This window comes from Globicephala melas, chromosome 13 (assembly GCF_963455315.2).
Source record: "Globicephala melas chromosome 13, mGloMel1.2, whole genome shotgun sequence".
Taxonomy (NCBI): domain Eukaryota; kingdom Metazoa; phylum Chordata; class Mammalia; order Artiodactyla; family Delphinidae; genus Globicephala; species Globicephala melas.
In genome coordinates this window covers 39284880-39300162 of record NC_083326.1, presented here as the reverse complement: position 1 = coordinate 39300162, position 15283 = coordinate 39284880, and the positions used below count along the sequence as shown (strand labels likewise).

The window sequence follows — 15283 nt, the reverse complement described above, 5'->3', positions numbered from 1 at the left end:
AGTCTGCAAATTGTTTTTGGTTTTTCTCATCCCAAGCCCAGAGCCAAGAGACTGTGGGATCTTACAGTCTTGTTTGTTATCCAAACTGGCGGTAGCAGTGCTGGTGGTAATAGCGTAGCACTGTCTGCATTCTCAGTGTGGTTGGCCAGTTTCTAGTGGATTCTTTATCCACTCTGGTTGGCCACCTCATAGCACATACACATTGCCTGTGCATTTTGGCTTGATCTGTGGGCCAACAGCCATCTGTGGGTAACATTTGAGAATCTCTGTTTAAAATCTGAGAAGTAAAATATATTTTTTAAATAAAAGATTTTAAACATACAGTAAAGTACAGTAGCAGAAGTCCAGGAACGGTCATGAACTCACCTTTCCCCTGTGTCTTATCTTTACATTTTTCTCTACTTGATTCTCTTCAGTTAGTATTAGGTTTGGCTGCATCTAAAAGATATGTTTCCCTTCTTCCCCCCAAAAAGAGGTGCTTTTAAAGAGAGTTTTTTCCTCCCAGGACATGGCAGCTGTGTGGTCATCAAGCACCCTACTCCTCTTATCTTTCTGCTTTTCAGTCCTTAGCCTGTGGCTTGCTTTCTCAAGGTCTTCTCATGGTTGCAAAGAATGTCCTTGTAGCTCCATCCTTTGTGTTCATGTTCGGGCAGTGAAGTCAGTTCCCTTTCAATACCTTTCCCATACCCCACCCAGTGATTTCTGGTTTGATCTTACTAGCTACCTTAATCTGTGTGGCAGGCCAGGATATGTAAATTGCCACTCATTAATACAGCAGTTTGATTTGTAAGAAAGAAGAGGAAAGTAGATATTCAGTGAGGAACTAACAACCTGCCACAATTTAGGTCTTTTATATATAAAAAAGTTCCTATTGAAGCGCTTTCCTTCCTCCTCAGAGTTAACCATATGTGAATTTGGTACATTATTCTCATGCATATTATTTTACCTTTACAGTACATACTTAAGTCCATGAAGTGTCTTATTTTAATATATTTTGAAACTATATAAATGGAACATACTGTGCATATGCAGATTGCTTTTTTCTTCATTCAGCATTGTTTACCCAGATAGATGCACATAGTTCTAGTTTAATTTTAACTAGTATGTAGTATTATACAGTTCATGTATCCTCTTGATGCACATTTATGTTGTTACCTTTTTTCCCCCATCATAAACAATGCTGCAGTCTTTGTACATTTCTCCTTATAAGTACGTGCAGAGTTTCTTCTGGGTGTATATCTAGAAGTGGAATTACTGAGTGATAGGGTAGTGCTTTCTTTAGCTTTGCTAGATATTGTCAGATTGCTCTCTGAAGTGGCTGTGCCAGATTACACTTATAACAACATTGTAGGAGTGGCTTTTTATTCCTTCCTGACACTTGTGTTGCTGCTCATCTGTTGAGGTCAAACTCATTTCCCTGAATACTGCTGAGGTTGAGTATATTTTCATATGTTCATTGGCTGTTTATGGTTCCTTGTCTGTGATTTGCCTGTTCATACCTTTTGGCTATTTTTCACTTGTGTGTTGTTGTTTGTTTTGATTTGGAGGAGTTTTTAATACATTCTGATACTAATCTTTTGCTGATTATTTCTGTTGTGGATATTTTCCCCCAGTCTCTGGCTTATCATTTAAATGTCTATGATGTTGGTTATATTAAAATTTTTAATTTTCATGTAGTAATTATTTTTTCTTTTATGGTTTGTGCTTTTTTAGTATTCTTTAAGAAATTCTTATGTAACCAGGGACATAAAGATATTTGCCTATATTTTCTTTTAAAGTTTTAGAGATTTGTATCCTTAAATCTTTAATCCACCTGGAATTGGTTTTTTGTATGGTGTGAGGTAGGGATTTTATTTTTACATATGGACGAACATTTATTAAATAGCCCATCCCTTTCATACTGATTTGTAGTGCCACCTGTGTCATGTGTTGTTTGTATGTTCATGTAGGTCTGATCCTGGACTCTCTATCACTGGTCTTTTAATCTGTCTCTGCCCATGATTCACACTGACTTAATTACTGTAGCTTGATTGATATATGGTAGACAGAGTTCCCTCACCTTGTTGTTCAAAATCTTATTGGTTTTCATGGCTTTGCTATTCAGTATGATTTTAGCATCTGCTTTTAAAGTTTTATAAAAGACTACATTGAGATTTTGACTGGAACTGTAGTCATATAGATTAATATGAAGAGAATTTACTTCATTTTTTAAAAGGTCTTTCTAAGCATTTTTGTAGTTATTATTGGCAAAGGAATTCATTGAATTTTGTTTTTTAAATCTTTTAAAAAATTTATTATATTTATTTATTTTTGGCTGCACTGGGTCTTGTTGCTGCGCTGTTGCGGGGCTTTCTCTAGTTGCCCCCGAGCGGGGGCGCTACTCTTCGTTGTGGTGCACGGACTGCTCATTGCAGTGGCTTCTCTTGTTGCAGAGCACAGGCTCTAGGCGCGCGGGCTTCAGTAGTTGTAGTATGCGGGCTCAGTAGTTGTGGCTCATGGGCTCTAGACCGCAGGCTCAGTAGTTGTGGTGCACGGGCTTAGTTGCTCCGTGGCACATGGGACCTTCCTGGACCAGGGCTCGAACCCGTGTCCCTGCATTGGCAGGCAGATTCTTACCGCTGCGCCACCAGGGAAACCCAAGAATTCATTGAGTTTTGTATGTTGATCTTGAATCCAGCAACCTTGCTACAAGTTCTCATTAGTTCTAATTGCCTTTATTTTCTTGGATTTGCTATCATTTCTTTTGTTGTTTTTCTGTTTTCGTCTTTCCAATTCTTAAATCTTTTGTTTCTTTTTCTTGTTTTACTGTTCTGGATAGGAATTCTAGTACATTGTTGGAAGGGAAAAGTGATAGAAAGCATTTTTGTCCTTTTCCTAACTTCAAAGGGAATGCTTACAACACTTCATCAATAAGTATTTTGTTTACTGTAGATTTAGGGCAGATATCCTCTCTCAGGTTAACAAAATTCATTCTATTTCTAGTTTCCTAGCATTCATTTGTTTTTGTGTTAAATATCATGAATAGGTGCAAGGTTGTATTATTTCACATAAAATGTTAAGTCCCTTGCTACCATATAGTTAAGCTTCCTCCCACCTCTATCCTTGGCTCTAATTTTGTCATATATTATGTCTTCATATTAATAAATTGTACAATACAAAGTTATAAATTTTGTTTTAATCAGCCATGTCTTTTAAGAAATCAGGAGGGAAAAAAACCAGGCTTTTGTATTTACTGATATTTACCATTGCTGATGTTTTTCATTTCTCCTTACAGATCTGAGTTTCCATCTGGTGTCATTTTCCTTCTGCCTGAAGAACTTCTGTTAGCATTTCTTGTAGTGCAGGTCTATGAGGCATGAGTTGTTTTGGCTTTTTCTTTATCTGAAAATGTCTTTGTTTCATATAATGAGAAGTCATTCTTTTTTTCTCTGTATTTAATATGTCTTTTTCCTCTCTCTGCTGTTCTCAAGATTTTTTCTGAATCTTTAATTTTCAGCAGTTTGAATGTGATGTGCTCTAGTTGTGATTTTCTTTGTATTTATCTTGCTTAGGGTTCACTGAACTTAGATTTGCAATTTTATGTTTTCTACCAACTGTGGACATTTTCAGCTCTTATTTTTATGTATACTTTTCTGCATAATTTTCTCTGTGCCCTACTTTCTGGGACTCCAGTTTCACTTATGTTAAACTTTATGGTTCTGTACCTCTGCTCAGTGAGCTCACTGAGGCTCTTTGTTTATTAAAATATTTTTCTTTCCACTCAGATCTTCAGATTAGGTTATTGTTTTTTTTATCTGTCTTTACGGTGACTGACCCTGTATTCTGTTGTTGCTAATTTGCTTTAAACCTGCCAAGTAAATTTTTCATTTCAGACTGTATCTTTGTGTTCTACATGGTTCTGTACGGTTCCATTTTGTAGTTTTCATTTGTCTGATGCGAGTTCCCTCTCTTTATTATTAAGTTCCTGAACATATTTATAGTTGCCACTTTATAGTATTTATAGTAGTCCTCGTCAACTAATTCCAACGTCTGAGTAATCTTGCGTTCGGTGTGTATTGACTACTTTTTTCTCTTGACTGTGGGTCACATTTTCCTGTTTATTCTCATGTCTAGTAAGTTTTTATTGTATACTGGGTATTGTGGATATGTTTTTGTGACCTGCAATTGTTTTGTCTGAACGATTATTGACTCTTTGTTGCTCTAGCAGGCAGTCAACTGACTAGACCTAAACTCCAAGCTCTGTTTACCCTGCATTGGGCAATAGCTGATTTCTTTGTTCAGTTCTTACAGCTGTCTGGCTGTTGCTTTCATTTTGGACCTCTGGAGTCTCTTCCGTGTTGTATGGTCCAGGGCTTACCTAAGGATTGTGGTGGAGGTTATATACGTATTTCGGGGTTCCCTCTTTTCTAGGATATCTCCCCTCACTTTCCTATTGCTCTTTTAGCTCCGGACTTCATATTTTGATGCCATGAACCAATATGATTGTGAATTCCTTCTTGAACTTCAGCTTCTCTACACAGTGTCGGCTGGTATCTGCCCTCAGGCATGCACTTGTATAAAGGCAGAGCTCACCTAGCATAGTTCCCCTCTTTCAAGGGTTGGCTTCTGTCTAGTTTCTGCCTTTGATTGCTCTCCAGTGCGTTTAGTTGTTTTTATCTTTCGGCCAGAGTTTATGATTGTTGTTTGTGGGAGGGTTAGTCCAGTATAAGCTATTCAACCTTTATGTGTGTAAATCTTCTGTGCTTTCAATTTTTTTAAAAAAAAAAGCCTTTATTTTGAAAACAATTTTAGGTTTACCATAAAATTGAGAGGAAAGTACAGAGATTTCAGTCCATATGCCCCCTGCCCCCACAAATGCATAACCTCCTCATTATCAGCATCACTCACCAGTGGTGAGTGGTGCATTTGTTTTTTTGTTGTTTTAACCAAGGATAAACCTACATTGACACATTATAATCAGTCAAAGTACATAGATTGCCTAAGGGTTCACTCTTGGAGGTGTGTATTCTTTGAGTTTGGACCAATATATAAAGGCACGTATCCATCATTATAATATCATACAGAGTATTTTCACTGCCCCCTAAATCCTATCCTCTATTTATCCTGACCTCCAGCTCCCATCCCTGGCAACCACTGATTTTTTTTTTTTTTTGCTCCATAATTTTGCCTTTTCTAGAATGTCTTATAGTTGGAATCATACAGTATGTAACCTTTTCAGATTGGCTTTTTTCACAGTAATGTGCATTTAAGTTTCCTTCATGGCTTTTCATAGCTTGATAGCTCATTTCTTTTTAACACTGACTAATATTCCATTGTCTGGATGAACCACAGTTCGTCCATCCATTCACCTACTGAGGGACATCCCAGTTGCTTCCAGTTTTTCGCAATTATGAATAAAGCTACTGTGTAAACATCCCTGTGCACGTTTTTATGTGAGCGAAAGGTTTCAGCTTCTTTGGGTAAATACCAAGGAGCCTGATTGCTGGATGGTATCATAAGAATATGTTTAGTTTTGTAAGAAACGGCCAAATTGTCTTCTAAAGTGGCTGTACCATTCTGCATTCTCACCAGCAGTAGATGATGGTTTCTGTTGGATGAGAGTTCCTTGCCAGTATTTGGTGTTGTCAGTGTTCTGGATTTTTGCCATTGTAGTAGGTGTGTGGTGGTATCTCGTTGTTTAAATTGTATTTTCCTGATGATGTATGATGTGCAGCATCTTTTCATATGTTTATTTGCCATCTCTATATCTTTGGTGAGGTTGCTTTCACTTTTAACTTTTCTGAATCCTTATGTTTTTGATGTATGTATCATAAATAGCATATAGCTTTTATTTTAAAAAGTCCAATCTGATAACTTTTAATGAATACATTTAACCTTTTTATCTTCATTTAAATTACTTATGTATGGGGAATTTTTTCTACCATTTTGTTTTGTGCTTTCTATATTTGTGGGTTTTTTGTATTAGGATTTTTTTTTTTTTTTTTTGGCTGCATTGGGTCTTCGTTGCTGTTGCAGGCTTCTCATTGCGATGGCTTCTCTTGTTGCGGAGCACAGGCTCTAGGTGTGCGGGCTTCAGTAGTTGTGGCACGTGTGGGCTTCAGTAGTTGTGGCGTGCGGGCTCTGTGACATGTGGGATCTTCCCGGACCAGGGCTCGAACCCATGTCCCCTGCAGTGGCAGGCGGATTCTTAACCACTGTGCCACTGGGGAAGCCCTGGATTTTTAAAATGATTTTAAGTTCCTTCCCATTTTATTCCGAATTGATTGGTTTTCTTATTTCTCCTTTTTGCAGTTTGGTTTTTGATTACACATACTGTTTTTACTTAACTAGTTGTTACCTTTTAATTTAAAAAAATACTTAATTTAAAAAAGTCTAAAATTAATCAAATATCTCTGCTCTATACCTAAACACAGCAAGCTTAAAATGCTTTAATTTCAGTTACCTTTATTCCTTCTTACATGGCATTTCTTTCTGTTATTTTCATTCATTTACAAATAATTATTGAATTCTTCTACCATGTGCCAAGTTCTCTTCTAGGTGCTGTAGTAATAGCGTTAAACAAAATAGAGGCTCTGCCCTCATGAAGCTTACAAGATAATTAATAAACTAATTATGATATATTATGTTGTAAATTAGTGTTTGGTGCTAGAATGGAAAGTAAAGCATTAGGACAAAAATAAAGAATGACTTGGGGTGGAGATGCTATTTTATATATGAGTTTCTGCTGTCTTCAGACATTTGATAAGAGTTTTAGGACTCAAGTGTGAAAAACATGATTCTCTTGCTGGAGGAGCTTGCATTCTAACCAGAGTCACAGGAAGAAGTTACAGATGTGGGAGCCATCAGCACATGGTGGGTAATGCTTTACAACTGGTGGATTTCCCAACGAGGCTGTTACAGTGTCAGGCAGCATCCAGACAGATCCCGGGCAGAGTGGGATGAGCCAGAGAAGAAGACTGCAAAGCATAGTCAAAAAAGTGGGAGAACAAGGAATGACCCTGGAGCCAAGAAAAGAAGAGGTTATGTTTTACTTATAGCCTGCCTATTCTGCAAATAATTTAAGAGGCTGAGACATCAAGTAGAAGGAGTATGAGAAAGAGACTTGTCTTGGTAGTTAGGACATTAGAGTGACTTGATCAAAAACAGTTTCATTAAAGTGAAGCCAGACTACACTGAGTTGAGAAGTTGAGAAATTGGAGTCAGAATGAACACTACTTGCATAGAAGGTGGTAAAGGAAAGAAGAGAGAGAGAGTGATAATTTGAGGGGAAGAACTCAGGGCTAAGGTTGGTATTCTGGCAAAAATACAGAACAAAACCTTGGAGACTTTAGGGACTCTCTGGCCAGAAAATAAAATGGGCCTCTGGCCTGGAGGAGGTTTCTGCTGGATCCTTTACTTGCCAGAAACTGCTCCCCAGGATCTCTCGGGTTTTCCATTGCTGATGGTGGCAGTGTATTTCCTTGTATCTCAGTTCATGGTTGGGAGGAAAGATGTAAATTTTCTGAAACCTCAGTGTTCTGTTGTAATGATTTGTCATTTGTATTCAAGAGATAAAATTAAAAACATGGGAAAACTTCCCGTGACTATTGCTCCTCAAACTCCTTAGCGTGAGAGTCAAGATTTCCCCTGTTCTGAACACACCCTTTCAACCATATCTCCCAGTTTCTCTGTTTGCTGTCCCCTAGATGTCCCTTGATTTTCCTGCCTTCCTATTTTAGCTCACGTTGTTTTGTCCACTTGAAATATCCTTTTGCCTTTTCCTAATTGAAACCAATTCCCGTCATTCTCCTTCACCGGGTTCTCTCCTTTGTGCACTATAGCTCCTTGTAGCTTGGCACCTGTTGCAAAGATAGAAAAGCATTCTGTAAATTGTAAAGTGCCACAAAAACTTATTATATATCCTCCTAAACTACAAGCTCATTGAGGGAAGAAACTGAGCCTTCTTCATATTTATGTACATCAAACTACTTAGTTTTGTGTCTTGTACATACTTGATATTTATTGAAGTTTGAATGAATTAGGGATTTGTGATTCTGTGATAGCTTAAATAATGCTAAGAATGGGCATATTATACACCAGGTTCTACTTTGCAGCTGTTAAATTTATACTGAAATTCTGCTCCTATGCAGTCTCCTGTAAAAGTAGATTCCTTAATTTGGATCCTCCACTGGTTCACATCTCATTTTTTTCTTCACAGGATATGTGCCTATCTAAATCAGTAATTGTAGGTTGCAGAGTGATGTATTGGCATGCTTTTGACTATAGTAGCAGAATACCCAGTTAAACAAATAGGGCTTTATCCCCTCTGGTAACAAGAAGTCTAGACCTAGGAGATTTCAGGGCTAGTCTGTTAGTGGCTGCATGATACAACAGGGTCCCTTTTGCTTTCCATGTTGTCATCCTTAGCATGTTGATGTTGGCTTCCCTCATGACCTCAAGATGGCTGCAGCACTTCTAAGTATGCTCTGCAAACAATATCCAAAGCCAGAAAAGTATAGTTTCTCCTTCAGCATCTCTATGAGGGAGCATAACTTTTCCTGAATGCTTCCCAATAGATTTCCCCTAAGATCCTATTGGTTGAGATTTGGTTACTTACACTGGCAAGAGGAGTAGAACAGTCACAGTTGACTTGGACCAATCAAGAACAGGTAGTCTAGCAGAGAATGATCACTTGAATTCAGTTAGGGGTCTAATGCCATGAAAAACATGGGGTGGGAGATAAGGAACAAACAGTATCTGCCACAGGTGCTGTCTGTGTGTCCTTGGCCTTCCCACCTGGGAAGTTAATATCCTCATAGATTTCTAAGAGGAGGAGAGATACTTTCTACAGTATTTCCACTGAGCTTGGTGTTGGATCTCAGAAATACTTTATTCACTGCTTCACTTATTCATGTAATAAACATTAACTGAGCACATATTTTGTGCCAGGTATTGTGCTCAGCATTGGGGAAGTAGCTGGTAAGACTTGGTCCTTGTCCTCAGGTGGTGGCTGGTGTATAGTCCAGTGGAATAGGGTGGCTGAGGTAATGGGGGGAGGAGAGAGTTATTCTGTAATAAACTGATTTTAGGAAATTTATTTTTCAACAGGAGATGTGGGACATGTGGATTTGGGATATGAATTCATTTGAAAAACCACTTTGGGGTAAGTTGATAGCTGGGAGTAAATGACTTGAGGGTTGTACTTCTCTTTACATTGGGATTTGCTCTTACTGTGATGTAGGTTCAAACTTATGTTCATTGGACTTTATGCCTCATATACACACAAGAAAATGGCTTGTACTAAAATCCTAGTGTAGTAATTTGAGAAATAAAACCATCAAGCATAGCCACAGTACTAATTAATATTCATGCATTCACTTCTCATTCAGGAGGTCAATTTGAAGACTAAATGAAGACCAGGTTTAGAAATAGAAAGATACTTATTATATACGGTTTAACCTGCTTGCGCTCAACCAATAATCCTGTCATGTGGACTGGAAAGCACTCATAGCACCAGTGTTATGGAGATGGAGGGTTAAAGTTTGTCTCTGAGCTTCTCGTTGCAGTACTCCAAATGGCCGTTTGAATTCTCATTGCATCAGTACAAATATAAAAGATTCCTGATTTTTCATTTCATCTAAGAAAGAGCCTCTAGAAATGCTATTTAATATTTACTGAGTGTCTACTATGAGTGTGTTGTGCATTACTTCATTTAATTCAGGGACTATAAGGTGGGTATGTTTTTCTCATTCAGAGGAATAAAAAGGCCCAGATTTATGCAAATAAAGTACAATTGTTAGGATCACATAACTAATACGTTTTGGAATTGAAATTTGAATTTCAGCATTTGGCCTAACAGACCCTCATTTCTGTTTTAAAATGCTGATTGTGTTGGGTGTCCCCAAGACCAACCCCAGGTTTAGTGACTGGCTAGGAGGGCTCATAGGATTCAGCATATGATCATAATAATGGCTAAGATTTATTACAGCAAAAGGATACACAGCAATATTACAAAGGGAAAAAGTGCGTGGGGTGAAGTCTGGAGGAGACTAGTCACTAGCTTCCAAGAGTCGTCTCCCAGTAGATTCCCACCGGATGAGCTTAATTCCTCCAGCAATGAATTTTGACAACACATGTGAAGTGCTGTCAACCAGGGAAACTAATTAGACTCTGTGCCAATGTTTTTATTGGACCTGGTAATGGAGCCACCTTCCACCTATCATGTACCAAAATTTCAGGCTCCCAGAAGGAAAACATGTTTTGCATAAACCATAATGTTTGTATAAACAGTTTAGGCACAGTGAGGCCCACTTATCATTTAAGGTAAGTTTTATATCATTGTAGGGAACTGTTTACCCTTCAAGTTCCCAGACACCAGCCAAGGGCTAACCTTGCAACCAAGCCTTTCTAAGGACAGTAATCTCAGTCTTACATCTTAGCTTTTATCCTGTACACTGATTTATTCATTTAAGGATATTGTTCTTATGATCATTTAGCTTCTGAAAAGTAATGAGAGAAGTAGGTATTATGGCAAACGAAGTTCTTTAGTGGTGTTTATTTTGAGGGTCCCATGACTGCCCACTATTTGATTTGCTGGAAAGACTGACACAACTCAACATAATGTTGTACTCATGGCTAAGTTTTTTTATTACGGCAAAGGTTACAGTGCAAGAACAGCAGGAAAAAGATATATGTAGGTGATTGCTAGAGAGATCAGGCACGGACTTCTAAATCTTCCCTCTGTGAGGATCACAGGGACACGATTTCCCCTCTAGCTGTGAGTGATAGAGACACGTACAAGATGTGTCAGACAGGGAAGCCCATGAGTATTCCAGTCCAGAGTTTTTATAGGAAGCTGGTTACATAGGCATACTACTGCCATGTGGCCAGCCATGGCAACTGAAACTTAGGGCTCCAGACCAGATACCAGGTGCTCATCATAAATCTTGATGATTACTTTAAACAATGCTGACAGCCTGGTACATCCTGACTCATCACCTCTAACATCCTTAACCAGTGACTGTGAACATTCCAGGAGTTTAGTTCTCAGAGTGTGGCCAGGGGTCATTGCCATGGCTGTAGGCATCCCCCAGGGTTTAGCAAGGACTGGGTAGGACTCTTTGTTAACTCTTTCCTCTCAGACTCCTACATGAAATAATGCTTCATTTGCTGAATGCAAAATTTAATGATGATATATTTTTATAATATGATACTCTATACTTAGAAAAAATAATTGATAGTAGAAATAGTTTGCAAATTTCACTTACCTGAGGGGAGGTTTGTAGATTCTTTTCTTTTAGGGATTTATATAATGGTGACTTTTGGATTTCCCATTTTTGTCCACAATTATTTGTATTATATACAGGTATATGTTATGTTAAAGAACGATACAGAAATATGAACTTAAATTAGTTGAATCAAGGTATTACAAAATTAACCTTCTCTCTGAAGGTCTGCCTCATGAGAAGCTTTTAAACACAATGGGATCTCTTTTTTATGCAATTTGCAGATTCACAGAAATAACAGTTTTGCAGAAAGAAAATAACCCATAATTTAAAAATTGCCTGGTTCCAGGATTTGGAACCAATCTTTACTAGTTTATTTATTGCTCTTTGAAACCTGGTTTGTGTTATGCAAAAAAGAAAGACAAAGTAGATGGGGAAGTTTCCATGCTTGAATATGAGAAGTTCTGAGTTAACAAACTTGCATAGCTTTCCCTATTGCAGGACTTCACAGAACCTTTGGTGCAGTGATGGACAGCGAATGGAGTATGTAACATTTCCCTAACTTATTTGACCATGGAATTTCTTAAGTGCGGACTCTCCCTGTGGTCTTGCAAACAGTGTTCTTTAGAACAAAATAACAGGACATCGGGAAGCCCTTAAAGGGATTTAGCTAAAGGAGAGACAGAAACAAAACAACTATAGAAAAAAATTTAAAGAAAACCTTGTTGCAGAAAAGTTTAGTGTCTTACACTGCCTGATAAAACCTATTTAGAAACTTCCCTATCTGGATGTCTTTTTCCTGCCAGGTTTCCTGAGTTGATGTTTCTCTTTTGTAATGTGAATGGCGTGTCTCTTACACTGGTATTTAATAGTGTGATAAGAGTTTCTGTGGTGTGGATCACTGCCTTCATGCTCCTACCATCTACAGTGTCTGACATGGTAGCAAGAACGTAGTTGGCTAAGACTCAATAAATATCCAGACAGCATGGAATGATTGTGACTCTAAAATACTGAAGCCATTTTTTTTTAAGGAATAACAATATAGTAGACGTAAAGGTTAGGCGCTGTGCATTTATTTTAATAGTGCTGTCATTTGAAAAACACTTTTAGAACTTTTCTTATAGACTTCCCTTGAATTCCTCTTTTCATCTCCAACTTTTTTTATGACCTTTATGAATTTGTAATTGGTTTATTTTTTCAGAACAGTAGAATTTGTCTACCATAGACATGTAAGCACTTTTAACTACTAGATTTCTTTTGCAGTAGATGGAATATCATTTTAAGTAATTAAATGGTCGTCATAGCTAAGGAAGGCCAGTGGGTCAGAAGTAGCCAAGGCCCTCCTCAAGTAGTGAAAGGTGAGAATACTTGCTTTACTGTGTATCAAAAATTATTAGGGCTTCTCTGGTGGCGCAGTGGTTGAGAGTCTGCCTGCTGATGCAGGGGACACGGGTTCGTGCCCTGTTCCGGGAAGATCCCACATGCCGCGGAGCGGCTGTGCCCGTGAGCCATGGCCGCTGAGCCTGCGCGTCTGGAAAAGAAAAAAATTATTATAAAGCTGTAATAATTAAGACAGCCATGTGGTGTAGGGATAGACAGACCAATGGAACAGAACATAGAACCTCAGAAACCTGGTTTATGACAAAGTTGGCATTGCACACTTCTAGGGAGAGGATGAACTTTTCCATAAATAGTACTGGGACAATTGGTTATCCACGTGGAAGAAGATGACATTGAATCTCTACTTAAACTGGAAAGGTAAAACTTTAAAATTTTTAGACCTTAAAACATTATTTTTAATGATCTCTAGATAGAGAAGAGTTTCTTAAGACATAGAAAATGTGAACTATAAAAGACACCTCTTGGGAATTCCCTAGCAGTCCAGTGATTAGAACTCCGAGCTCTAATTGCTTAGGGCCTGGGTTCAATCCCTGGTTGGGGAACTAAGATCCCGCAAACTGTGTGGCGCAGCCAGAAAGAAGAAAATAAAATAATAAAAGACACCTCTTGTTAAGAAGATAAGCTATAAACTGGAAAAGTTACTTGTAGTACATGTAACTGACATGGATTAGAATCTAGACTGTATAAAGATCTTCACAAACTAATAGGAAAAAGACAAAACGACCCCACCCAATAGAATAATGGACTAAACTTCAATAGGTACATTAGAGAAGAGGAAATGGAATGACCAGTAACGTCAGAGATGGTAGGAAAATGCAGATTCAAACTATATTAAGATAACAACTACACACTTACCAGATTGTCAAAAAATAAAATAGTTTGACATCAATAACTGTTGCCAAGGATGTAACACATCCAGAGCCCTCATTTTTCTTTCTAATTTGTTTCAAACACCTGGGAAAACAAATTTGCCATATTAGTCATATTGAAAATATGTATACCCTATGACCTAATTCCCCTAGGTATGTACTGTAGATCAGGGTTGGTGTGACAACTCATGAATTAAGAAAGGTTTTTAACATCTTTAAATGGTTAAAAAAATAAAAATAATATTTCATAATTTGTAATATGAAAATTAAATGAGATTCAAATTTCAGTGTCCATAAATAAAGTTCTCTTGGCATACTGTCACACTTTCTTGGTTACATATCACTTTTGGCTGCTTTTGTGGTACAACACCAGATTTGAGTGGTTGCAGTAGAGATCTTATGTCCCGCAAAGCCTAAAATGTTTACAATCTGGCCCTTTGCAGAAGAAGTTTGCTGACCCCTGGCACGTTTGTTCCAGGAAACGTGTTCAGGAATATTCATAGCAGTACTGCTTGTAATAACAGAAACCTAGAAATAACCACATGTTTATTAAGGGTAGAAGGGATAAACTGTGGTAAGCCTCATAGTGTATAATTATAAGCCAATTGAATATTAGACAGTAGTGAAAATGAACTGACTGCAACTACATGCCAACAAATGGATGGTTCTCAGGAACGTAGTGTTAGAAGAAAAGCAGGTCTCAGATTCTTCCATTTATAAGCAGTTCAGAAACAGAAAATGTAAACAAGGCATTTTTAAGGATAACAGTGAGGTAAAACTATCAGGAAAAGAAAGAATATTAAGTTCAGAATAGAGGTGGTCTTTGAGGAACTAGGAAGAGATGGTATTGGAGGTGGTATTTAAAGGTGATGGTATTTAAAGGTGATGTTCTTATTCTTAAACTGAGTGGTGGATACATGTGTATGTTGTGTTGTGATCCTTTATATCTGTGATTTGTTTTATACCTACTTTTGATACTTGATATGTTTTTGTGATTTGGGGCATTAAAAAGTATCTTTTCAAATAGTGTAGTCTGCCTCATAATGTATAATTGTTTATTACTAGTAGAGGGGAACCTCACCAGTGGACCAGAACCTGTTTGATTTTTACCTGTAGGTCTCCTCTGTCCCCTACCCACCCATCTCCCCAGTGGCCATCCCAGATGTGTGTTAGGAACCCAATTCAAATTGTCATAAACAGAAAAGGGGATTAATAGAAGGATTCCTGGGTGTTCACAAAAGCCAAAGTAGAGTCAGGGACTCCGTCACCTTTGCCTCTCATCCTGTGTGCCTCTGGGCTCATCCTCTTGGACTGCAGGTCAGCTTTCTCTACATGTTGGGCAGTATAGCTGACTGCAGTGCTAGGTTAGCACAGGCTTCCAGCTTTGTGACTCGGGAAGCCAAGGGGTGAGGTCTTGTGGTTGACCTGGCCAGGTCATTTGGCTATCCTGTGGCCAGGGGGCTAGATCTGTTACCAGAAGAAACCCTTGGGGGAGAGTGGGGAGAGCACAAGTCAGAATCATGAGCCAGGAAGCCACCTCGGTTTGTGTCTATTTTATGTCTGTTCTTTAAGTATAAAACAATATGTGGCTTTTTGACATAGCTTTGTGGATATCAGGGCTATTTTGAAGTGACCATTAAGACATTTATTGCTTAAGACAGGATACTCAGTGGTTGGGGTGGAAAGAGAGGTTAGAAATGTCTGTTGAGCGTATTACTGCAATTAAAAAAAATCACAACAGCATCACCACAAAGGTGTCTCCTGCTACCCTTTTATAGTCACAGCCATTCCATTCTTTTCCCCCTGATA

At 38.2% G+C, this 15283-nt stretch overlaps 1 protein-coding gene across 2 annotated transcripts in view; it reads left to right on the top strand.

The window, feature by feature from the left end:
- GALNT1 (polypeptide N-acetylgalactosaminyltransferase 1) overlaps positions 1-15283 on the top strand; it is a 126748-nt gene that overhangs the window by 34516 nt on the left and 76949 nt on the right. Inside the window, exon 2 of one of the 2 annotated variants that reach the window (XM_030876537.3) lies at positions 9088-9142. The exons of the other annotated variant lie outside the window; for it this stretch is intronic. The gene's annotated coding sequence lies outside the window, so the exon portion shown is untranslated. The remainder of the gene's footprint in view (positions 1-9087; positions 9143-15283) is intronic. 2 annotated transcript variants of the gene reach the window in all.